This window comes from Aythya ferina, assembly GCF_964211825.1.
Source record: "Aythya ferina genome assembly, chromosome: 12".
Classification (NCBI taxonomy): domain Eukaryota; kingdom Metazoa; phylum Chordata; class Aves; order Anseriformes; family Anatidae; genus Aythya; species Aythya ferina.
This window is the reverse complement of record NC_140308.1, coordinates 1,865,507-1,889,243: the sequence shown is the minus strand read 5'-3', so window position 1 is coordinate 1,889,243 and position 23,737 is coordinate 1,865,507. Positions and strand designations below refer to the sequence as shown.

Sequence of the window (23,737 nt, the reverse complement as noted above, 5' to 3'; positions counted from 1 at the left end):
CATCCATGGTGCACGCTACGGTCAGACCAAAGCCTTTTTTCACCCCATCATTCGTGCAAACATCATTTGCTTTTGTATAACAGAAGCTGGGGTCCTCACCACCTGGGGGGGAAATCACGGCTCCTGGGCAAGAAGTGAAGTCCAAGTCCTGCAAACGATGGGCTGGGTTTTATTTTGATACAGCCCTATCTGTATTTTAAGCAACGATTATTAGCGAATTATTTCATGTAGAAAGATGCACCTGGCTTTGATTTATGTTACACGAGAAACATTTTGGCCAGAGCAAAAAGCACAGAGCCTAGCGAGGAGGGGGACACGAACTTCTTCTTTTATGGTGCATAATGAGACGTTTGCTCTGCGACAATTATATAAGTGGTTTCATGTTAGCGGATTCAAAACAAATCTATGAATACAGCATGTATTTTAAAATTCATTGTTTTGCCTCTGAATGAGTCTCCTAAAAAAGTCCCCGCCACGGATCCGGAGCCAGCTCGCTGCTAGACTGGTTTCAGCCCCAAGTAGCTCCGCTGGCTTTGGGGAAGTTCCTCGGGACTTACCTCATGTGCTAAAATGAGCTTTTTTCTGCCTTCATCCCTCCTGCTGGATGTGGTGATGTGCTGGGAACCTCATCCATGCAGTGTTTTGTGGTGACACTTGCCAGATAGATGTTAAAGGCTGGTGTCCTGGTGCTCTTCCTCCTGGAATATGGCATCCTATGGATGCATGGAGGCTACAGAGGGGCTGTTTTAAGGGTTTTTCCCCCCAAAGTGGTGCATCACATCAGCCAAACCTGCAAAAAGCCTTGCACAGGCTTACCTTGGAAGGCAATAGCCAAGGTGGTGCCGAAGCCCGGGGGCACTGGGGGAGCCGGGCTGGTGGCACGATGGTGGCACGAGCCCGTCCCCATCGCCCCCATCATATTTGGAGCTGCCAGCAGGCTGGAGGCGAGCCGGGCAAAGGCAGCCTTTTTCAGCCCCTTCCTCCTGGTTTTTATCAAAACAGGCCTTCGCTGAAATTGTGCAGGCCTTTGGAGAGCTTTTGGCCCAAACCGGTGTGCGTTACCCTAGAGCAGGTTTCTGCAGGACGTGGGGCGTAACGGGAGCGAAAACCTCGTGTGGGCAGCATGGATGGAAAGGTGTCTGATGGCATGGCCAAGGTTTCACTACAACAATGAGAAATGCTTGTTTGCTTCTGGGAAAGAATAAAAACAGAGCGAGAGGAAGATGTTAAATACGAGTAACTCAAAACCGTGCGCGCTTTATCGCAAACGATGCCCAAAAGTTGCTGGAGCCCCGCTATTCCCGCCCGCAGGAGCCAGCCCGGCTTTTGAAAGGCTGCTCGTGGAGGTTGCTGTAAATAAACTCGGGCTCGTCCGGGGGCTGCCTGGACACCGGCCAGGCGAGGGTTTGTGCTGAAACTCCGCGTGATGGCCGAGGTGATTCAGATGACAGCTGATTCTCTGCGCTTCGCGGCGCTGCGGAAATAATCGGCGCAACGCGGACGCGGTCCACGGAGAGTGGTGCCGACCCCAGCCCGGCTTCCAGGCTTTACAAAACCCACTCCCGTCAGAGGACAGCGAGGCAGACAATCCCCTCGGCCTCTCACCCTCAGGAACTGGCTTTTTGGTTCTTCACTTTTCACACGCGCAGGGGCCAAACTCGCAGGCGGGCAGGGCCTGATCCTGCTCGCCCCGGGACGGCCACAAATCGGCCCCAGCTGCCGGGAGGGCAGCGGGGTGGCTCTGGATTTACTCCGGTGTAACTGGGAGCAGGCTGCTGGTGCGGAGGATGTGTGCCTTTGATATTGTAACCTAAAACTGGCAGCTTTCCCTGCTCTGGCAGGAGTTGAGAAACATTGCCATATGAGCTGGTTTTCCAGAGGGGCCTGAAAATGCAATCCATTATCTGATATTTTGGAGCAGCTTTTTTAATTAAGGCTCTGGCTAAAGGGCTGATTCGAGAGGTGTGTGTGTGTGTTTTTTTTTTTCTTGTCCTTAGGGACTTGGCACATCCTCACGTCTGTCACCCTCCCGAAACCACGGAGTCACTTTTCCTCCCGTGTCATATTCAGAGCAGAGCCTTTTTTTTTTTTTTTACCCTTTTTATTTTTTTTTCTCTTTTTTTTTTTTATTTTTCCCCTACCAGAGGTGCAGATAAATCATTAGAGCCTCCGCTCGGCTCGTCTCCTTCTCCCGTAGCCCAACTTCTGTGCGCTACTGGCTGGTGCGGCTCGGAGGGGGCGTGAGCAGCGCGGCTCCGTGCCTGTGGTCAGTAATGAAGACTTCTCTTTTTATACCCAGATTACGGAGGAACTGCACGGGCTGAGACGGCAGCTCTTAATTCCCCGACTTTTTGAATTTCCAGCCGTCGCCGAGGAGAATGCAGCCCTCCCCTCCGGCCGGCTTATGATGAGGTGAGTGAACACCCTTTTGTCGTTTGGGGGCTCGCTCCCCGGTGGAACGTAAATATTATTTTTTGTTCGGGGCGAAGGACGGGGAGGGAAAGGCGAATGTGCTGCTTGCCACATGTCAGCGTTCGCCTTTTAATACCTCAGCCCTGGCGATTTCCTAGGGTTTGCTTCTCCTGCGTGGTCCGCCTCGCCGGCGGGTCCGCGTTTCGCCCCGCCGAGTCCCCCCCGAATGCAACTTTTCTCCCCGTTTCTCGCTCATTCAATGACTCAACCAGGCTTGTCAGCGCTAAAAAATGATGCCGCCGCGCTGCAAAGTATTCGGGCTATTCGTGTCATCCCGGACCTTTAAAAAGGAAAAAAAAAAAAAAAAAAAAAGAAGAAAAAAAAAAAAAAAAGCCAAAAAGCCTGGCCGTTCCCCTCGCCACTGCCCCGCTCTGCGCCCGGGGCTCAGCCCGTCCCTGTCACCGGCGGGGGCCCCGCGGCTGCCCGGCAGGAGAAGGGTTAATCCCGCTCCCCCCGCCCCGAGTTCAGCTGCAAAAAATATGAAGTGAGGATGGATCTGCTCATCTGCTGAGCAGAGAAGTTGCCTTTGATGTCAGCCCTTCCTTTCCTCCTTCTCCTTTTTTTTTTTTGCTCCCTTTTTAATTTTTTTGCTCCCTTTCTTATTTTTTTCTCCTTTTTTTTTTTCTCCCTTTTTATTTTTTTTTTCTCCTTTTTTTTTTTTTTCCTCATTTTTTCCCCTTTTTAACTCTTCTCCCCATGCTGGCCACCTCCCTGGGGGGGCTCAGAGCACCGAAACCTCTCCCTGCAGAGCCACAGTCTTAGGCTTGGGGGGGTCCCCCTGGGAGCAGCCGCCCCCCTTGGGCATCCCCCCTTGGGCAAACTGTCCCCTACCCAAAAATCCCCAATCCCCCCCACCTCGCCTGTCCCTAGGGCTGGCCCCGAGCCAGGTCCCAGTTCCTTTTTCTTTATTTTTTTTCCGGGGGGGGGGGGATTGGTGGGGGGGTTAACCCCTTTTCTTCGAGGCCGAGGGGAAAATCGCCGCGGCCGCTTTAAGGCAGCAGTCCCTTTAAGCGACTTTCCATTTGCTGCTTTGGAGAGCTGAGAATTTGGTTTCCCAGATTTCCTTTGAATTGTGTGCAGTAGTTAGAGGGAGTTTAAAAAAAAAAAGAAAAAGAAAAAGAAATAAAAAAAAAAAAACACAACTACTGTACGCTCGCGAAACCTTCTGCAGCAGCAGCAAGATGTGGGGAGAAAGGGAAAAAATGAGTGGTTTTTTAATAAAAAAGTCGCCTGCTACAATTTTCCTTTGCTTTTCCGATCCCGTTGCCTCTTCCCTGCGTGGGGAGTGGAGGAATTGGGCAGTGGCGGGGAGGGAACCCCTTGACCCCCCCCGGCACCCCCTGGGCACAGGCTGCAGCGGGCAGCGATGGGGTTAACGGCGCTCGCCAGCTGGGGAGCATCATAAATCTGCAGCCGTGCCCCACCAAATTAATTTGCACTTTCTTTTCCTAATGTTTGCGCCGAAAAAGAACTTTTTTTTTAAAAAAAAAAAAAAAAAAAAAAAAAAAAAAGAGAGAGAGAGAGAAAGAAAAGACCCTAAATAAATAAGCAGGCTGGAAGGGGGCTGGGGGGGGAGGCTCTGTTTCCTCAATTAGCTGGGACTTGCCTTCTCTTGACGAACGGAAGGCAGCGCGTTTTAGCCTCTGGATTTGTGGAGCTTTCTCCAAGTGCCAAGTCTGGTTATACGGGGACTTGGGAGGGTTCGCTGGAGGAATCCGAGGCGCGCTCTGCTCCGTTAACTCCTTCGGGGCCGAGCGCCTTATGGAGGCGCGTGCCCGAAATGTGCACAGCCCAGGAGGAGGAAGAGGAGGAGGAGGAGGAGGCACCCGGGAGCTTTGGGGAGGGGGCTGCCTGTTGGGACCGGTGCTGGAGGAGAGATGCTGGCACCCGGAGAGAGCCCCCGGGACACCCTGTGGGGGAGCCAGGATGCTCGTCCTCATCCTCAGCGGGGCTCTGGGGAATGCAAAGAGCCCCTGGTGCAGCTGTGGGAGGTGGTGATGGGTTTGAGCAGGGTCCTCGTGCGCCGGAGGAGAGGCTGAGGATGCGTTTTGCTGCACCAGCGTCGCAGCACACCTGGGCTGTGCCATTTGGGGCCCTACGGCACCGCTCCCGCAGCCAGCGGCCATGCAAATGGCAACAGGAGGAATTGCTTTGGGCACTGTGAAAACATGGTCATGTTTTTGGGAAAAAAAAGCAAGAATTGGCTGCAGAGCACCACCAGCAAACACCTTCTGAGGGGGTGCTCAAAGGACACCCCAACGGGGCTGCTGCAGGGAGGTGCTCCCCAGCAGGGCGCAGTCACCTGTGCCGCAGGTTGGTGAGGGCACGTGGGGAAACACCTTCACCTGTCAGGGAAAAACCCTCCTGGACGTGCAGAACTCACACCTGGAGCTGCTCCGCCCTCGCAAAGGAGGTTTTGGCCCTGTGTGGATGTGGGATGTGGTGATGTGGTTCCTGCAGACCCGCTGTGCCTTTGCCCCGCGCCCCATGGTCCCCATCGTGCCCCGTGCTGCGCCTGGAGGGCAGCCCGCCCGCCCCCACCAGCACGCCACGGCTCCTTTCCCCCACGCTGGAAGTGTAAAGGGGCCTTAAAAAGGAAGCAAAAGTGACTTAAATTTAATTTACACTCACTTAGAGGCCTCTTTACGTGGCTGGAGGAGCATAAAGGGGCCTTAATGTAGCTGGGAATCAGCCCCTGCGTGTATCTGCCGCCTGACTGCGGGGCTTTCACGCCGCACAGGCTCACCTCCAGCTGCAGGCCAGCTTTTAATCCCTGACCCCAGAGATAACAACGTCCGAGGAGGAGCAGCAGCAGACCGAGTGGGGTTAGACCTCGTTTACACGTGGGGAAAGTGCACTCAGGGCTGGGCTTCCAAGGAATTGCTTGCAGGGAGCGTGGTCGTGGCTTGCCAAGAAACTTGCGATACCTCACCGCGAAAGTTTTATTAAAAAGGATCGACTGTCTGCCTGCCTGCCGAGTCGAAAACCATTATCTCCTTCGGCACTGCTGTCTGCTCGGCCTTGGAAGCTGGACTTCTCCTTGTTATCGGCTTCTCCTGCACATTTTGGGCAGGGAGCCCTGCGGGCTCGCCACGGTCGGGTTTCTTCTGTGCGCCGCGCTCCGCCGACTCGTCTGTCACCATGGCTCTTCGTCCAGGGACTTGTGATTAATGAATCCTCCCCCCGCGAGCACGTCCCTGTTGCTGCTGGACCAGCACCTCGATGCTCTCGTGCCTCTTCTGTAAAGCAGAAAGGAGCAGGACAGAGGGGCAGAGGGCTCCTGGAGGGGACAGCTGGCCGTGCTCCTGGTGGCCGAACGCCCACTCGCATGGATGCAGCTTCCTGGGGAGTCTCACCCCGTTCTTGCCTTGTTGTTATCACAAGCAAAGCCTGCTCCCGCAGCTTCCAGCCAGGCGAGGACATGGGATGGTGGCTGTGCACCCCAGGAGGCTCCAGGAGGCTGTTTGGGGTTTGTCTGTGTCCCTACAAATCCCTGCTGCTCGCTGGCTGGAGCCCCTACAGCGACCAGCCTCGGCACCGTGTCGTGGCACAGCCAGGAGATGTGTGAACACCAGGTCCAAAAGCCACTGAACAGCATCCCAACCCCAGGAATCCCAAATCCACTGCTGTCCTGGGCTCTCCGCACCCCAGAGGAGCTGGAAGAAGTAATTTCCAACCCCAGGTTTGGTGGATTGCAGCTCTCTGTGTGGGTTTCCTGGGGTAAAACCCTGCGTGCGAGAGCCACGGTGTCCCTCTGGAGCGCAGCGATGCAGCATCCCTCAGCCTTCACGGTCCTCCGAGCTTCCCCGAGCTATTCCTGTGGATTTTGTTGGTGTTTTTTTTTTTTTTTGGTTTGCAATCTCACCGTCTGATTTATGGACACATTTAACGGGCACCTGCTCCCAGCACTGCTGGGCTGGCAGGCGCAGAGCGGGGCCGGGAGCGCAGCACACGTGTGCCGGGCTCTGGCAGGGAGGCCAGCAGGTATTTGCTCTGCGTTTTGGCCTCCTTGCAAGGCTGTCCTCCCCCGTGCCAGCAGCCCTTGCTGCCTGCCCACCTGCTTTCCAGGCAGCGCTCTGAAACCTTTCTCCAGCCTGTGGCTTTGCCTGCGGGTTGTCCCGTGTCCCTCACGCGGGGACAGCTCCTGGCACCCGGGGTGACGCACAGCGGCTTGCAAACCACAGGCCTCAAACCTCCCGTCCTCACCCTGCCTCGATAGAGATCTCCTAAGGAAGGCATGTGAAAAATGCAGCCGCAGGCAGGCATCGGTGTCCCTTGAAAAGAAGAGCCTCATCCATTTTCGGTTGGGGATCTGCTGCTTTTTAATTACGGGGAAGCGCCGGCCCCCTCCCCGGCGCTGGGCAGCGCTGCCCAGACGTCAGGAATTATCCAACGCCCCTTCCTGTCAAGCTGTCGTGTTTAATTAGCACCCTCCTGCCCCAGCCCGGGTTAAACCCAGGCTGCAATAACAGCGGGACTGCAGCCTGGGGCACAGGAACACCTTGGGATCACCGCCCAGCGAAGGCAGCGCAAGGGGACCTCTGCTTCTCCCAGCAGTGCTGAATTCATTCATTTTTCCTCGCAGCCTGACTCTGGCTTCACAGCCCCCATCAGCCCAGCCTGGGGATGCTGCAAAGTCGGGGTTTGTGGAGGAAGAGGAGGAGGAGGCAGGCTGGGAGCACGGGGGCACAGTTGGCACAAGCAGCTGGAGGCTGCCTTGACCCTGGGCAGCTTTGGGAACATTTTTCGTGCACCAACGCCGGGCTGCAGAGAATGAACCCCATGCTCTCCTGGTACTTATCAGCGTCCAGGAAGCAAATTTTTCCAGCTGACAGCTGAACACAGCATTGTGCAGTGCCGAGAGAAGGTCCATCGAGCTGTGGACAGCTTCCAGAGCCAGCTGCTGGAGCAGAGCTGACCTGCTCGGCCGGCCCCGGGCCAGTAACTCGCTCGTGTTTGCATTTAATTACAAAACGTTAAAAAAAAAAAGCCCTTTCTTTTCACGACAACAAAGCCTTGAAGCACACTTCAAAGTGGGGTTTCTGGGACAGTTGCATACCTTTTAAAAATAGCCCTCCGCGCACGGTGCCAAGCGGTAAATGGATTGCAGAGGGCAGGGCCCCCACGTGGGGCTGCAAACAGCCCAGCGAGCACCACGGGGCGGCCCCGAGGGATGCACGGAGCTGCACTTCTGCTCTCCTTCCCTGGGGGGGTTTGAGAAACTTCCTTGCAAAGCTCTGGGGAGATGGCAGGGTGGCAAATGGGAGCGTTTTGGGGAGCAGCACCCACCCCGGCTCAGACCCCATTGCTCGGGGGTCACCTGGCAAGTGAAAACCGAAATGCCCATGGCAGGGAAAAGGCTGGAGGGGAAACCGAGGCAGTGCTGGCCCAGAGCTGGTGTTCTCCCTGCTTTCTGAAGGCTCTCCTGTCCCTACAGCCCGGCCTTGCTGCTGCTCGTGGTCACCACCCCAGGGCTGGCGGCTGGGTTTGCCTTTCTCTGGGGATGTATCCGTTCGTGCGCGATGCTTGGTGGGCACGTGGGAGCCGGGAAGCTGCTGCTGAAGATGAAGAGCTTTGACCTGTGCCACAAAACAAGGTTCAGGTCTCTTCCCTGTTCCTCTTTCCAAGGCCTCCCAGGAGCTGAAGTCCTGCAGGAGGAAATCTGGCACTTCGGATGAGGAGCAACACGAGCTTTGGGGGCAGAGGATTACTTTATAAAACCTCCTCATCCTCTTCAAGCACCTTAAAAAGACATCCCCCTTTCCAGGACTGCACCAAGAGTGCAGAACCCCGCATTGGGAAGGCGCAGGGCACAACAAGAGCCAGCTGAGATACCAGCAGCATCCTTTGGGGTCGGTGCAGCTGGATGTCCCCAAATCCCCCAGGACCACCCCAGCACCCTTCAGTCGCTCCTGCCCAGCTTGTGTCCTGCAGCATCGCCACTCCCATCGCCTCCAAGGGTGCTGCTCCTTTCCTCCAGGGTGAAACATCCGTGGAGCCAGCACCTTGTAGGGCCAGGAGAAAGCACTGCAACCCCAGCAGAAGCAGATTGTTATCTGCAGGAGAGGAAACCTGGTTCCCAAGGAAAAGGAGACCGCATTCAACTCCGGGGAAAGCTCTCCGTACTTGAAGCGTGCTTTTCTTGGACGGCTCTGCTGTATTTGTGCAGGCTGGTATGTGGGGAGTAATTAGAACCTCATCCCAAGCACTTGACGAGCGTGTTTTCCATTCTGGATGTTGACAGGTCAGGCTCTCCGGCCGTCCCTCTGTGCCTAAAAATGTTGACATTTTATCTCTGCTGAAAACAAAACAAGGGCCCGTGAAGCTCCTGGGCCACGGGGAGCCATGGCTGTTCCTTGCAGCGTGGCAGTGGCACACGGGATGCTTCGTGTGCCCGTGAAACCGTCGGATTCCCTCTGCCCAGATTTGGGGTGCTGGGCATGGGGTGAGGGGCCGGGCTGCAAGGAGGAGCTGCTCACACTCAACTGGGGACTTGGGCACCTCGCGGCAGCCACCGGAGAGTCCCCACAGCTCCATGAGCACAGGCAGGGAGAGATGGCACTCCGGGCCAAGGGTTTCACTAAAATCCCTGTGTCTAACCTGAAAGCAGAGAGGCGGGAGGATGCCAAGGACACATCTCGCTCTTCTCTCTCCAAAACCCTTTTAAAATGGGCAGGAAATGCCCAGGAGGCAGCCTGGGCTTGGAGAGCTGAAGGAGCTGCTGGAGGAGGTTGCAGCGGCTGAACTGAACTGAAATCATTTCGGTCCGTTCATGAAACGAGCCCAGAAGGACTCGTGCACCTTGTGCAGCCTGGGAGGACATCGGGAACCATCCCTGTCCTTACCCAGCACGGTCCCCGTGTCCCTGGGTGTCAGGGGATGGGATGCAGGGGATGGAATACAGGGGACGGGGTGCAGGGGATGAGTGCAAGGACCCGCCGAGCCGCTGCTGGATCCCCGTGTCGCAGGATTGCCTTCCTCCTCGTTCTCTTCCCCTGCAGCCCAGCCCTGCTGCCTAACGCTGCTCATTTCCTCTACCCATTAACGAGGGCTCGGAGCGAAAAGCTGCACGCTTCGGCTGCCCTAACCCCGAGCTAAACCGGCAGCCGGGGCGCACAAAGAGCCGCCTGTTCGGCCCTCGCTGGCACCGGCCCCTTGTCTGCTCCTGACACAATGGTGTTTGCCTTGGCCGGCGTGCAGAGGCGTGCGAGGGAGCTGGTGGCAGGGTGTCACAGCCAGCAGGGTTCCCCCGTGCTGCCGGAGGAGCCGCTCAGCACCACGGTGCTGCACGGCCGCCCGGGGGGTGGCCGCGTGTGCAGGACCTGCTGCGTCGTCACGGTGACTGTTGGCCACTTAGAAATTAAAAAATATATATATTTACTGCTCCAGTGTTGTTCCTGAAATGGGAAGTTTGGGCTTTTTTTTGTGCATCTCTCTTTTTTCATTGGACATTAATCTCCGGTGGCTCCAACCTGTGTTTTTGGGTAATTTTTCCTCCACAATACTTCCCCCAGCTCCAGCAGTGCAGCAAGTGCCGTGCTTCCCGGTAGCATTTCCAGCCAGGCTGGGGGTTTATTTCATGCAAAGTCCTTCTGAGCGTGTTTTGGTGGCCTCTCTCCAGGGAAAGGAAGCATTTCATTGCCATTTATACGACCCCAACAGCTGGTGACACTGCAGCATGGTGACATTACAGCGTGGTGATGGTGCGGTGGTGGTAATTATTGTGCAGATGACTGGTGCAGATGACTGGTGATGATTTTAATGAAAACCCACCCTGGCTATCACCCCGAGCGGCCAGGTTAAACGTGAGCTTGTTCCCTTGAAGCCAGCTGCGGGTGGGAGCAGGTGAAGCCGTGCTTTGGAGAGTGGCTGAGCTGTGCCGGGATGGGTGCCCCCTGCCACAGCTCCCCAGTTTAATTCCATCTGCACCCCCTTTCCTGCCAGCCCCACCGCCTGTGACGATCAGCTGCTCTGCGCTTTGCACGAAATCAGCAGGTTTTTGTGCCAAGTTGACTGTGATATCATTTCTGAGGCGTTTGTAATCTGGCTGCGGTGCTGCAGGCTGGGCGAGCTGTGGGTGTGCACCGCCGAGCACCGCGTGCGCGCAGGGTGTGCTGGTGGGTGGGCTGCGAGGGCTCTTGAGGTGCTTTTGTGTTTGTTTGCTGATTTGGAGGAGCACCAGGGGATATTGCAGGAGCCTGTAGGTGCTGTGGAAGTTGGAGAAGCAAATCTCCAACAGCAAAGTGGCTGGGTCGGGGCTGTGAGCCCAAGTCTGAGCAGTGTGCGATGCCGCAGAGGGCCTAGGGACGAGCTTTAATACAGCTTCAGTGCATAAAAAAAAAAAAAAAAAGGAGGGAGAATCCAGGAATTGAATCTCCTAAGCTTGTTGGAGAGCAGGGAGGTTTGATTTCAGGCTGGAAAAAGCAGCAGGGATGGAAGGCTCCTGGTGGCAGAGGCTCCCATTGAGCCGTCTGTGCTGCCGAGGCTGCAGGCTGGGCAATTCAAACGGGAAAGCTTTTAGAAGTGGGGATAATTAACTTTGGAAGAGATTACGAAAGCCGTGGTGAATTCTCTGTCACTGAGAGAGCCTGCATCAGCCTCTGGACGCCGGTGCAAAAGATCTGCTTTCATTCAACCGCAGGCTCTCGGGGCGAGGCCAGAATCCCTCGGTGAGACGTTGCTGGCCAGCGGCGCGCTGGAAGCCAGCGACTGGCTGATCGCGGGGAATAGTAGTAAGCTTAATTTATCACATACTTCTCATCCCAGAGCACTTCCCCAGGCCGAGCCATCTCCGCTGCCAACTGCTCGCAGCACTCGCTTCAACCACCCGGGCTGAAACGTTTCCTGGGCTTGGGACGGCAGCGGGGGCTGCCGGGAGGCAGGGCCAGGTTGCTCGGCAGAGCCGCTGCTCCCAGGAGAGAGGAATCCTTCCTCCAAACGGAGCTCCCCGACGGGAACGTTGGCCAGGGAGGGTTTCATAACCCTGGGTTCACAGCAGGGTCCCGGGGATGGATGCAGGGCTCGCGGGGTGCGGATCTGGTCTGTGTCCTGGTGGGTTCTGCAATCCAATGTGCTGCCCGTGTCTGCTGGGTGGCGTCGTCTGCGGCCAGGAAATCTCATGGCACCGACTGCACGAGTGGCACCAGCACCACGAAGGGTTCAGCACACAGAGATTTCCATTCAGCCTTCTGTCCAGACCAGGAGACCTTCACAATGGGGCTGGATCGATCCTGAATGCCAGCAGCAACTCGTCTCAGTATTGCTCGGTGTCAAAAATTCCCTTGGCTGTGTGTGCCATGCGCCCTGGTGCGTGCCGTGCCGGGCAGCCTGCAGAGCACCCCTCCGCCATCCCCAGCGCCCCAGCCCTGCAGCTTCCAAAGCCATTTCCCGAGCAGCCTCCCCCTGCATATTCCCACACCCCGGTGGGGAATTACCCCCAGGGCTCATTTATAAACCCCGACGTTTCGTTTCATCGCTGGTGCCCCGGCGAGGGCCGGGCGTGAACTCCGCACTTTTCTTCCACGCGGCTCCCATTTATTTCTGGGGCGGATTAGGAAATCGCGGCTGTCACTAAACGTTAGCCCGGCTGTTTCATCAGCGCCAACCCCCCCTGCGAGCTGACGGTTCATTAGGGCGCTGTGCCCGTCGGGATCCTGCCACCACCTTGGCTGGGAGAGGTTTTTCCTCGCCGCTTTGCCGGCGCAGCCCCGCACGCGGCTGGGTCGCGCCTGGCGCAATCCGAAGCAGCTGTCCAAATGCAGGCAGCGATAAGTTAAAACTAACAAAAATAAAAGGGCTCCCCAGGTAACGGCTTCTTCTCCCGGTTATCATTTTTAGAAAGTCCAACGGGAAGCAAGGGTGAGGCCCAGGGGCTGCTTGGTGGCATTTCTCAGGCTGCGTCGAGCCCCTCGCGGCGCGGGGCGGTGCAGTGACGGGTTTGTGTGCCGGGGGGGTGGCAAACGGTAGCCCCGTTTGCAAGGTTTCGTGCCCTCTCTCAATTCCTAAGTAAACCTCTCGTCCCCCTGTCAGCTTTGATTTGTAACCATACTCGTGGCATCTGGTTTTCATATGAAGCGTGGAATACAGGGGATGCTGTCTGCTCGCTTCTGCCCAGAGCTATTCATCTGGGGCCGGCTAGCAAAAAAAAAAAAAAAGAAAAAAAAAAAAGAAATAAAAAACCAGCCTGCTCCTGAAAGGCACTAATCATCGCGGAGGCGGCCGGCAGAGAAAGGGGCCGCTGTCCCCGCGCTGGAGCAGGGCAGGATGCGGAGCTGGGGGCAGGAGAAGGAGAAAAAGGAGGAGAAGGAGGAGGAGGAGGTGGGGAGCCATCACCCACCCGCAGGATGGGGACCTCCCAAAAGCATCCCGGCACGTTGGGATGGAGATGGGGACAGGCTTGCAGGAGGGCTCTCAAAAATGATCAGGGGCACGTGCGTGTAGGACACCTCCCTCTGGTTTGTCCCAGCAGTGATTCCCCGTGCTCTCGGCAGCATCGTTTGGCACGGGGTGCAGCTGAGCATCCCGAATGCTGCCACACGTGGTCATCGGTGCAAAGGGGATCTGCTGCCACGAGGCTTTTTTGTGTGCTCTTGCAGGGTCTTGGTGATTTTTCCAGGAGTTTTATTGGGATTGTTCCAATGCTGTGTGATCAGAGCCGGCTTTGTGGATCAGGTGGTTTGTTTTTCCCCCATGTCTTGGTGCTGACATCCACAAAGCCAGGATGGAACCAGTGCCGGGGCACCAGCCCTGCTGGTGGCTTCTCAGGGACGAGCCCATCCCCTGGCTGTGGAGTGATTTGTGTGATTTGCTTTGTGGCAGCAGCGAAGAGCTGCTTCTGTGGGCTGTGACGAGGCTGGGACCTGCATCCTGAGACCCCTGACCCCGCAGGCAAGCCACCCCCATATCCCACAAAACCATTAGAGAAGCGCGCTCTGACATCATTTATAATTTTAACATGACGGCCTAACTTTCCTAAACCAGCAGCTTATTTTCAGCAGCGAGGAATGCTCTGGAGGAAGCAATTTTATTTTCCCTTCCCGTGCTGGATTTCCTAGGACGCAGCCTTTGATCCAGGCTCCTGATGTTATCAAGTAGGAAGCTGCAGCTCTTTGAAGTGGGCTTCATGTTGCGCTTTAAACTTCTGGGGTTTTGAAGCCTCCAGCACCGGGGACATCTTTTGTACAGATCGCCCCGGCCGCGCATCACGGGGCTGGGGCTGCGAAGGATGCACACCGGCTCAGCATCGGGGTCAGGAACTCGCAGAAGCAGCATCCCATGGCACAAATCTGCCCCGTCCCTGCTCCCTGATGGCAGCAGACTGCTCCGGGAGATTTGCTGCTCCAAGGAGCCCGTGGGGTTTGGGGCACTCGGCTGCCAGTCGTGGCTGTGGTTTTCAGCGTCTGGCCGTGCCGCTGGGACCCGGGGCGGTGGAAATGGGTCACGTCCTGAGTCCTGAATTGCTGCGCGGCGCCGTGGTGCTCGCAGGGTTGTGCTTGTCTGGGTCGTTGGAAAATTGAAGCCAACTTTCTGCTTGGCTTCGGCAATTTGCCTGGATTCCAGGCCGGGCGGCCAGCACCTGCCCACAACTTCACCCCCAAAACGCACCCTGCTCCTCGCCCCTGGTGTCCGAAGCAGTGCCGTGGATCCAGCTGGGAGCACGGAGGTTTCCCAGGTTCCTTGCTGCTCTGCTCCGTGGGATGACACCTCTGCTCACGTTCCTCTCCCCGTGCCCTGGGTGCTTGTCCCAGCGCCGTTCCCTCCCTTGCTGTTTGGTTTTAAGCAGGGAAAATCCACTCCGGTTTCCCCATGGCATAAGGATGCTGGACACATGTCTCAGCCCGTGCTGCTTCTGGCAGCTGGACGCCTTGACCTGCTGGGCTCCCCCTAGGTTTGCACTGATCCTACTACCCCGTGGGTGTTTTAGGGCAGAAAATGGTGATTTTTCTCCCCCTTGCAAGCCGTGCCCTGAACTTTTGTGCTGCAGGCGGAAACCGCTTTGATTGCGCTGCTGAGGCCACCACAAAGCAGTTGAAGCTCTTCCCTTGAGAAAGGTTCACGAGGAAGATGGAAACTAGGCCCTTAATGCCCCAAGAATTTTCTTCTCTTTCCCCCAGCCCATCTTCCCTTCCATAAACTTTCAAGCTCATCCAAAAGCTGCAGCCTTCTGCTTCCATACATTGATCGCAGGACAGGGAAGCTGCAGCTCTGCCAGCAGCGCAGGATTTCCATTGAGTTCTAAGTGGAAGCAAATGCTTTAAAAGGAAATTAAATTTACAGCTCTATAAAAAAAAAATGCATTTTATTGCTTTGCCTGTCATTCCGGAGAGGCAGGGAGATAAAGGAATGCTTTGCATTTGTCTCTCGTCTCGGAGGCCGGAGGCGAAGAGGAGCAAACCCACCAAACACGCAACCGCTGGGCAGCCGGATCCGGCCCCGTCCCAGTGCCCAAATCCCCGATCCCCGCAGCTCGGAGGCGATGCTCGAGGCTGCTCCGTTCCCCCAGGTGGGTGCAGGAGCTGCGCTGCCTCCAGCAAGCACAGCAGCACCGGGGGCTTCTTCCCTGGGGGATGTGCGGCTCCTCTCCGCGGTTTATTGGTGAATCTCCTCCACACGCCGTCACAGCGCTGATCGGGGTGCTCCGAAGAAATGGCACTGAAATACTTGGGTTAGACATCATCAAAAACCAGCACAGTGAATTTTTTCTGCAGAAAGCGAAGGCAGAGGGGCCGTGCCTTAATGGGAAAAGCAGTGTGGCATGGGACCACGAGGGGCCAGCTGGCTGCGGGCTCGCCAGCGCGGCACGGCAAGGTGCAAAGCCCCAGGGCGGGTTCAGCAGCTCCTCCAGGTTGGTTTTTGCACCGACATCCACAGCTCGTGTGCTGCACACAGCCGTCCTCCCAAGACAAATCCTTCCTGGGTCTGAGAGCCCGCAGGGTGCCCGTGGGGAGCAGCTGAACGTTTCTCTTCCACTGCAACGCGCCACAAAGCCGACGCGCCGAGCGTTTGGGCGGAGGAGGAACCCTGTCCCGGCCCCAGCCCTCCCAGCTGTGTCAATAGAGGAGGAAGAAACAAAAGTGCTCTTTCTTCGCCTGTTGTTGTTGCAGAGGGGGACACGCCGGTGGCAGTCGTTGTGCGGCGATGCTGGCTGGATGCTCTGGATGCGTTGGATGCGGCCGAGCTATCCGCAGCCTGGTGGGAAGCATCCGACAGCAGGGATGAGGGAACTCCCAGAAGGTCTGCTCAAATATATATGTTTCCTGGGACATTATTGAGCAGAGGGCAGCTCACTAAAGGAAGGGCTCTCTCGCCTTTTCCCCGCCGTGTGGCTCAGCCACGACTTTTCCCCCAGCAGCATCCTTGCTCCCACCAAGTGCCCGGAGTGGTTGGGACACCCTGGGCCACCTCGGGCCAAGCAGCAGCAGCTTCTTCAACGCTTTGCAAGACCCAGCTGGGTCTGGGCACCCATCACCTGGTGATGCCGGGCTTCGAGGCAACCAGGTTTTGCCCATCCAGCCGGGTTGGCCGCGTGCCACCGCCCCGGTGACGCTCGCCATCGCGGCGGGTCCCCGAGCAGCCCAGGTGCAGGCAGCGGTGGCCGCAGCTGCCGCCCGCCCCTCGGGCGAGCTTCCTCTCATCATCCCCACGCACAGCCTCCCAGCCCCGCCGTCAGCTGTGAAAACAAGAGGAGCAGGAGCACGGGGCAGGGAGATGCAGCCGGCTCCTCCGGCAAAGCCCCTGCGCCCACGGGGAGGCAAAGCAAGGCGATGGCGCAGGGCGAGCGGTGCTGCGTGGGCAGCTGGGGCTGGGCAGGAGGAGGGCACCCGGCCCCGTTAAAGCTGGAAGAGGTCGGTGCAGCTCAGCATGCCCGGTGCCAGCAGCAGCTTCCAGGGATTCTCTGGCAGAGAGGAGAATAAAGTTTAAATGGGCGTCGAGCTGCGGTCCGCAATTGCGCACAAAGCCCGGTAAAAGACCCAAATGGAGAAGATGGTTCTTGGGGAAAGCGCTGGGAGCAGGATGGAGAAAAAGAAGGGATTTCTCCCTGCCTCAGGTGCTCCTCATCATCCAGACTCGCATCACCGTAGCTGCTTCTGGGATGAAATTAATGAAATGGGAGAGTTCAGTCATTGTGACTGCTCGTTTTAAAGGCCTAAGAGCCCAGCTTGGCGCTGCGGGGCTGAGTCACCCGGCGAGGAGATAAGCGGCGTCGCGAGGAGCTGCTCCGACTCACGCTTTTCCATGAAAAGCAGCAGATTTATGCGCAGCGCGCGCGCAGGGGCAGCGTGATATAAATCAGCTGCTCTCCTGTGTCATCTCCATTGCCGCCGCCGGTTCCCACGCATAGCTCCCTTTTAATCTCCAGGCTGACAGGGAGAAATCATTCCTCGCCGCTTCTGGGGACAGGCAGCATGCCGTGGGCAGGAGAAGGGGAGTCCCGGAGGGAGAGCGATGTTTGCTGCTCCAAGAAAGCACCTTCCATCAGCAGATACACAATTCTGGAGGCTTTTTCCCTGGATGGATGCACCAGCTGGTGCCGTACGCCTGTGACGGATCGGATTTGGGGTGCCAAGCCCTTGTCCCCGTGCAGCACCGCGGTGTCAGTGCTCGGGGACACGAGCTGAGGAGCCCCGGTGCCTGGGTTTGCCGTGCTGGTGCTGGGCTGGTTGTTGGCAGCTGCAGCCACGGAGAGGAAAACAATACACAAGCGCCCCGCAATTAAACAGCCTCCTAATTGCAGCGCTACACGCGGCTCTTCCGCTGCTTTCTAAGTTTGGTGGCGTAATTACAGCAGCAGGGCAGAGGCAGCAGCTGGGCTCCCCCCCGTGCCAAGCCCTGCCTTCCAGGGATTTTTGGATCTGCCCGCCTGAAGCCTGGCAGCCGATAAAAGGGACGAGCAACCCCCCCGGCTCCCCTGGGTTTGGCACCACGGGCAAAGTCCTCCGCGCCCCCTGCAGCCCCCGCCGTGGTTGTGGATGGCACGGAGGCAGGCAGCGGGTTTTGCTGTCCTCGTAGCGTGTTTTTGAGAAAGAGCTTTAAAAGAAAAAAAAAACAAAAACAAGTCCTGCTCTAGTCGCCTCCTGTAATTCCCAGTTTAGAAACCCGCGGCGAGGAAGATTAAAGGGTGGCCAGCGGAAGGAGGCTGGGTGTCAGGATGCTGGGACGGACGCGGGCACGAGGGAGTTGTCCTCCTGCTGTGCCTCCATCTCCTCGCCTCGGCTCAGTTTTGGGGGACTCAGCACCAGAAATCCCTTTTTTTTTGGCGCTCCCTGCTTGTTATTGCAGGGTTGCTCATGCAGGAGGGGTTTTTTTACCCTACTACATATGGGGCAGGCTGGGGATGGCTGCTGCTGGTTTCCCTGTGGTGACACCTCTGCCACCACCCCACGAGCCAGCCCCTGCACCCACGCTCCCTTTTGGGGGAATCCGGGCTAAAAACACCACTTTGCTGTGGCTGCTCCCATCCTGGGCCACCAAAACCCCTGGAAAAGCCCCGTTTGGGTGCGGGTGGAGCCAGACGCACAGACGGGCGCGCAGACGGATATTTAATTCTTCTTTTTTTTTTTTTTTTTTTTTTTTTTTTTCTTTTTGGACTGCGGGTTTGAGGAATCCCGAGATAAATGCCACTTTCTGTGTTAAAAGGAGGGCGCCTCGGATAGGCCGGGGGAGGGAAGCTGAATCGCGGGCTGTGTTTTCGGGGGAGAGGCGGCTGGGGTGCCGAAGGGTTTTCCATCACACAGGCGGGTTTGTGTGGGTTCACCTGGGCAGGAAGCGGCGGGGTAAAGCGATACCCCACGGGGCGCGGGGGGCCCCCTCTCCAACACCCCCTCTCCCTGAAGCCGAGAGCAGCCGGCGGCTCGGTAATGAAATAAACAGCCACTTTACGGCAGCTCTCGCGCCCGGCACCATGTGCGAAAATTATTACTCGCTCCGTTTTGTTGGAAAAAGGGAGGAAAAAAAAAAAAAAAAGAAAAAGAAAAAAAAGAGCACGGCGGCGAGCGCTGCGTGCGCTTCTTTGCGCCGCGGCCCCGTGGTGGCTTTCACAAATCCACCTCCAAATTCATGCTGGTTTTTGGAGGGTGCACAAGGAGAGGATAAAGGGTGTTTGTGCCCCATCCTCGTCCCGTTGCATGCGCAAAACCCTCGTGGATCCTCCTGCGAGCGGCTCCTGCGTGCTCCCCCCCTCCCCGGATTGAAACTCCAGGTGAAGGAAAAATCCAGCCGGGCTGTGAATTCACTGCACAGCTATGCGGGGCGTGCTGAGGCTGCGGCAGCACCGCGTCGCTCGGTGCTAAATAGCAGAGGGAAACGAATAGTTTCCGGTGGCCCTGGCATTAGGGATTGTCTGGGGTGCTCTGTGCCGGGAAGGAAAGCGATCGTGGGCTGAGACGGCTCTGGGAGGGGGGGCACTGCCCCTGCCCCTGCCCCTTCCCCTGCTGGAAAGCTGGAGAAAACCCCCAAGGAGGGGGGATTCTCCCTTTTTTCAGAAGTGAGATTTATTTGTGTTTTTTCTGTGTGTGAAAAATTGTCACTCTTTGGAAAAATTCCGTTTTCCAGCCAGGATACAAAAATACACATTTTTTCCTCTATCCAGGCTCCCAGAGGGTTGGGATCTTTTTGTTCTTTTTCGTTAATCCTCCAGAGGCTGAAGGCGAGGGGAGCGCTGGGACACGCTGGAAAGCTTGGAGCCGGGTCCAGGACACCACAACGTGCCCCGGGCTCAGGGTGCTGGCCCCAGTTCCCCCAGTTCCTCCCAGTTCCTCAGCAGGACTGGCCAACCTGCAGGATGCTCGGAGCCATCCCCGTCTCCTTCCCAGCGCCTTTCAGCTCCCTGCAGGCCGTGCAGGTGCCCACTGGGTGCGTGAGCTTTAGTGGGGGGCAGTGAGCCACCGTGCATGGGTTCAGGCCCTATTTTGGGGCTATTTCTGAGCTTTCCAGCTCCTTTTTATTTGCAGCATCACCTCGACACGGTGATTCACCCCACGGAGCTGCTGCATCTGTGTTTTCTCTGCAGGAAGGGCAGCAGCATCCTTCCCTCAGACCCGCTCCTCCTTCGCCCATGAGCTTTACGCATCTTCCTGCTCGGCCTGAAAGCGATGCCCCAAAACAGAAGGGAAATTCCCCGTCCTCATCCTCCCTTTGCATCTTTTGAGCACAGGGCGAGGAGCACGGCGCTGTGCCCGCAGCTTTTTCACCTCCAGCCAAAGGAAAATATTTGCGCCATGCCTTTCCCCCAGCCCTCCGCGACCCCCCGCGCTAATTTCTCAGCTGATGAAAGAAAAATACACAAGTGTGAGGAAGGGGATTTTGTCGCTCGGCGGGCCTCGGGAGCAAACCTGCCTCCCAAGCAAACAGAGCCTGGGCTTGTCCCGCCGATGAATATTGGCATTATTCAGCCGCGCTTGCACACGGATGGTGCCGGCTTAAAAAGAAAAGGAAATTAAGAGAAAAAAAAAAAAAAAGCAGAAGAAATGCATGGGGACTCAGCGAGTTTTCCCACCTTGCTATTTTGTGCTTTGCGCCCTCTCCTGCTGTGCTGGGGGCACAGGGACTTCACAAAAGCTTTGGGGACCAAAATTTGTCACCTGGATGATGGTGGGCTCGCCGCAGCATCCCGCGATGCCGTGGCTTTGTCAGAGGGCACGAGAGCCACAAGGACCTCTGGTGCTGTGCCCCCTCCCCATGTGCCACCCGGGGGGGCTGCGGGTGCCCCGCTTTGTCAGAATGCTTTTTGTGGGGCTCTCCATGAAGTTCTGTGCTTGTGCAGGGCTCACGGCAATAGTCCTGGTCCGAGCAGCCCACCCTGGGCATTTTATGGCGCAGGATGTGCAAATCCTCACGGGTTTCATTGCGCTGCCAGGCACCAATTTGGAGACACGTGGGCATGAGAGGACCGCATCCAAACCTTGGTCTCACCTGGAAAAAAGGGAGAGGAAACCCCACGAAGCACCGTGGCAGAGCACATCTGCCTTGGGGCCTTCCGTGCAGGCATCAGGGCTTTAATGCCAGCCCCCAAACCCTCCCCAAACCCGTCCCGGCCCCTGGTGCAGGCAGAGGCAGCCGGGCGCTGCCGTCCTGCTGCTCTCCAGCTGGGGCTGCCGGCTCCAGTAAAGCGCCCGCGCGTTCCCAGCATCTTTACGAAGCAGCCGATTGAAGTGCGCCATGAATGCGCCTCTGTTCATCGGCCTTTTTATAGCCCCGCGCGTTTTTTTTGGCCCCCGAGCCTTTTCTGCTCCCGGGGAGAACACAGAGGGGCATTTCTCAGCCTCGGCGTCCGCCGCGAGACGGAGCAGGCAAATGGGAGGGGGCTCGGCGGGTGCCAGGCAGCTCCCCAAAACGCAGCACTCGCGTCTCAGCCGTGCCCCGCTGCGGGCTGAAAGCCTGGCACGGCTCCACCGATGCGTTTTGCAGCTCAGATGGGAAGGCAGCATCGTGCCGGGAGCCCGGCAGAGACCTCGGCAGCTCGTGGCACGCGGCGTTTGCACCGTCAGCGCTGCCACCACGCTGAGCTGCAAGAATTGCTGTCAGCATATTTCGTCCCCCCGGTGTCTCCGTCCGGGCTGCGTCCTCTGGTGCTGGCTGTTTGCTGCAAAGCCCCAAATGCGAGAGGGAAGGGAATCCTCCTGTCTGAAGGCGGGTTTGCTCCCGTCCTGCAGATGTAAGATGCGACATGCTGGAGGTGATGGCGAGCTGGTCTTCCAGCAGTGGAGGAAGCCAAAATGGATTTTCTCCACCAAAAGACAAGGGAATTGCCACGGCACCCATCCTGCTCCGTGTCCTCCATCAGGTGCAGCTCCCTGCGCCGATGCGGTTGCTCCAGCCCCTGGGGCAGGTGGGAGCTTGGAGGCCCCCCCAGCACCTCCAGCCACCCGGATTTGGGGAGGGACACCCCAAAAAGCCCCCTCCCCGCTGCCTGGCCGCCGCTGCCTCGCGCAGGCGCTCCCCTTCCCCCAGGCCAGGAGCCATCTGCTTCTCCTTCGCCGCGCGGAGGATTGCAAGGCGCTGACGCACACCGTTGGCCGAACAATGGGGAAATGTTCTGGAGCAGACATAAATCAAGGGGCTGGGCAGCGCGGACCTGGTCGCGTTCGGTTTTTCCAGAGGACATCGGTTGAGGAAAGGAGGAAAGAGGCAGTAAATTAAGCAGGCAGGCAGAAGCCGCGTTAAAACCCTCGCTGGAGGCTGGCGGGGACGGGGATGGAGATGGGGACGGCTGCGTGCGTGGGTTTTGTCTCGGGGTCTGCGCCACAGCTGCAGGTCCGGGCAGCTGAGGGGGGCTGTGAGCATCCAACGGGGCAGCATTGGGGCGGGGGGACAGGCACTGGCCTCTCTGGTAGTGCTCTGCCCTGCCCCACAGCCCTGCTTCGCCTTTCCCGGCAGCGCTGATAGCAGCTTCCCGAGCAGGAGGCTTTGGGTATGCAGTGGGGCTTTCTGTTCCGGGCTTATCGGGTCAGCAAAAACTGCTTGGGGCTTGGCTGGAGCACAGGGACGGCGCCAGCACGTGGGTAAGGCAAGGAACGTGCTGGGGGTTGTCCCCAGTGACACTGGGACACCGCGGTGTGGCACGGACAGGCGTGGGTGTGAGCTCACGTGGGGCGTGGGGAGGGGGAGCGTGCGTGGCGGGGCATTTTGAGGTCCCTGTGTGCTGGGCAAGCGTGGGTGGGCAGAGGGATGGAGCGTGGGGAGAGGGCGGTGCAGCCCTGCTCCTTTCCTGGAGCACAACCCCTGCCCTGCCGAGCCTCCGAGCACACCTGATCCCCGATGTGCCTCTCACCTGGGCACGGGTACACGATGCAGGGTGCTGCTCAGAGCCACAGCTGAAGGGCTTTCGCTCTGGTGCCTTCCAAAGCACGTCTCCATCATCCCCAGGAGAACGGATAAGAGCGCACCCATGGGTGTCCCACCGGGGACCTGCCAGAGGTGCCCACCCCCGTGAGATACCTGCCAGGATGCGGCATCTCCAGCCAGCTTTGCATTTAGCTCAGCACCTCATTCGCTTTCTATTTTTCTGCGCGACTTCAGCAGGGACAGCCTGGGGTTAAAGCAAACCTCGCAGTGGACGTGGTCTGGGGCTCTCGCTCAGTCTGCAGGGTGTTTTCCAGCAAAGCCATGCGTGGGCCTGCTCCCCCCTGTGCCCTGGGTGTAATCGGATCCGTCCCCCACCAAGCAAGCATTTGTATTCGGAGCATTTTCTGAATGTTTTGCATTTGGGAGCCACACGAGGAATGTCTGCTGGGGAGCGCGAGCAGCGTGCGAACCCGCCGACACTCTTGTGCCCGGCCCAGGCTGCGCTTTGGAGACCTCAGTCCCATCTCCAGGAACCTCCCGCTGCGAGCCCCACAACTTTCCCAGTGCAAAAAGGCTTTTTTGGGGGTGAAATTCTGGTTTTTTGGTCATCAAGCACTGTTTGCAAAGCACCAGCTCCGCAGCCATCTCCCCCCGCGCGCTCCCACCGGCACCCACCTCCCACCGGCCACCTCCTGGCGAGCTGGGTGCCTGGAAGTCGCACCCAAATCGCACCGAATTCGCACCGAATTCGCACCGGAATCGCACCGCAGGCCCTGGACGGGTCTCAGCACCGCTCCCGGCCCCTCGGAGCAGCCCCGGGGCCCCGCTGCAATTTGCGGCCGGCTTCTGCTTCCCTCTGCAGGGCTCGGGTGCGCACTGCAGCGCGCCCCCGCCGCCTTCAGCTCGCTGCTCGGCTATTAGACTTAATCAGGAAAGGGTTATATACACACACATATATATATGTATATATTTAAAATCCGCTTTTCTTTTATACGGGGCAAATTATTATCGCTTTTAATTGAAAAAAAAAAAAAAAAAAAAAAAAAAAAAAAAGCTGATAATATTCTGAACCAAATTTCTGGAAGAGAATAATTAACAGCGCAATAAACCCCCAAAGGAAATGCTCATTAATCTTGTCTTTCAGAAGCAAAAATTTCAGAGGAGAGCTTATTTAAAACATCGCTAACAATTATAGGAAAGTTGACAGCTTAAAAGCTCCCCAAATCTAGCCGAAGTCTCCTCCTATCAGATCCTGTGGTAACGAGTTCGGGCTGGACGGGGGTGACCCTGCTGGGGGGGACATGGGCATGGCTGGGGTGGCCACTGCCACCTGATGTCACCCGTCCTGCACAGGACAGCGGAATAGACTTGGGAAGGATGGGACCAGTGCTGTCCCCAGCCACTTGCCCATGGAAAGGGGACTCCCAGCACCTGAGGAGCCGCAGCAGCCAGTGAGGGCGGAACCAGGAGCTTGGAGACGGCA

The 23,737-nt window shown here is 57.5% G+C and overlaps 1 protein-coding gene across 1 annotated transcript in view; it reads left to right on the top strand.

Annotated features, from left to right (window-relative positions):
• Positions 1–23,737, top strand: part of ZNF469 (zinc finger protein 469) — a 232,243-nt gene that overhangs the window by 178,068 nt on the left and 30,438 nt on the right. Inside the window, exon 8 of the mRNA XM_084533035.1 lies at positions 2,300–2,412. The gene's annotated coding sequence lies outside the window, so the exon portion shown is untranslated. The remainder of the gene's footprint in view (positions 1–2,299; positions 2,413–23,737) is intronic.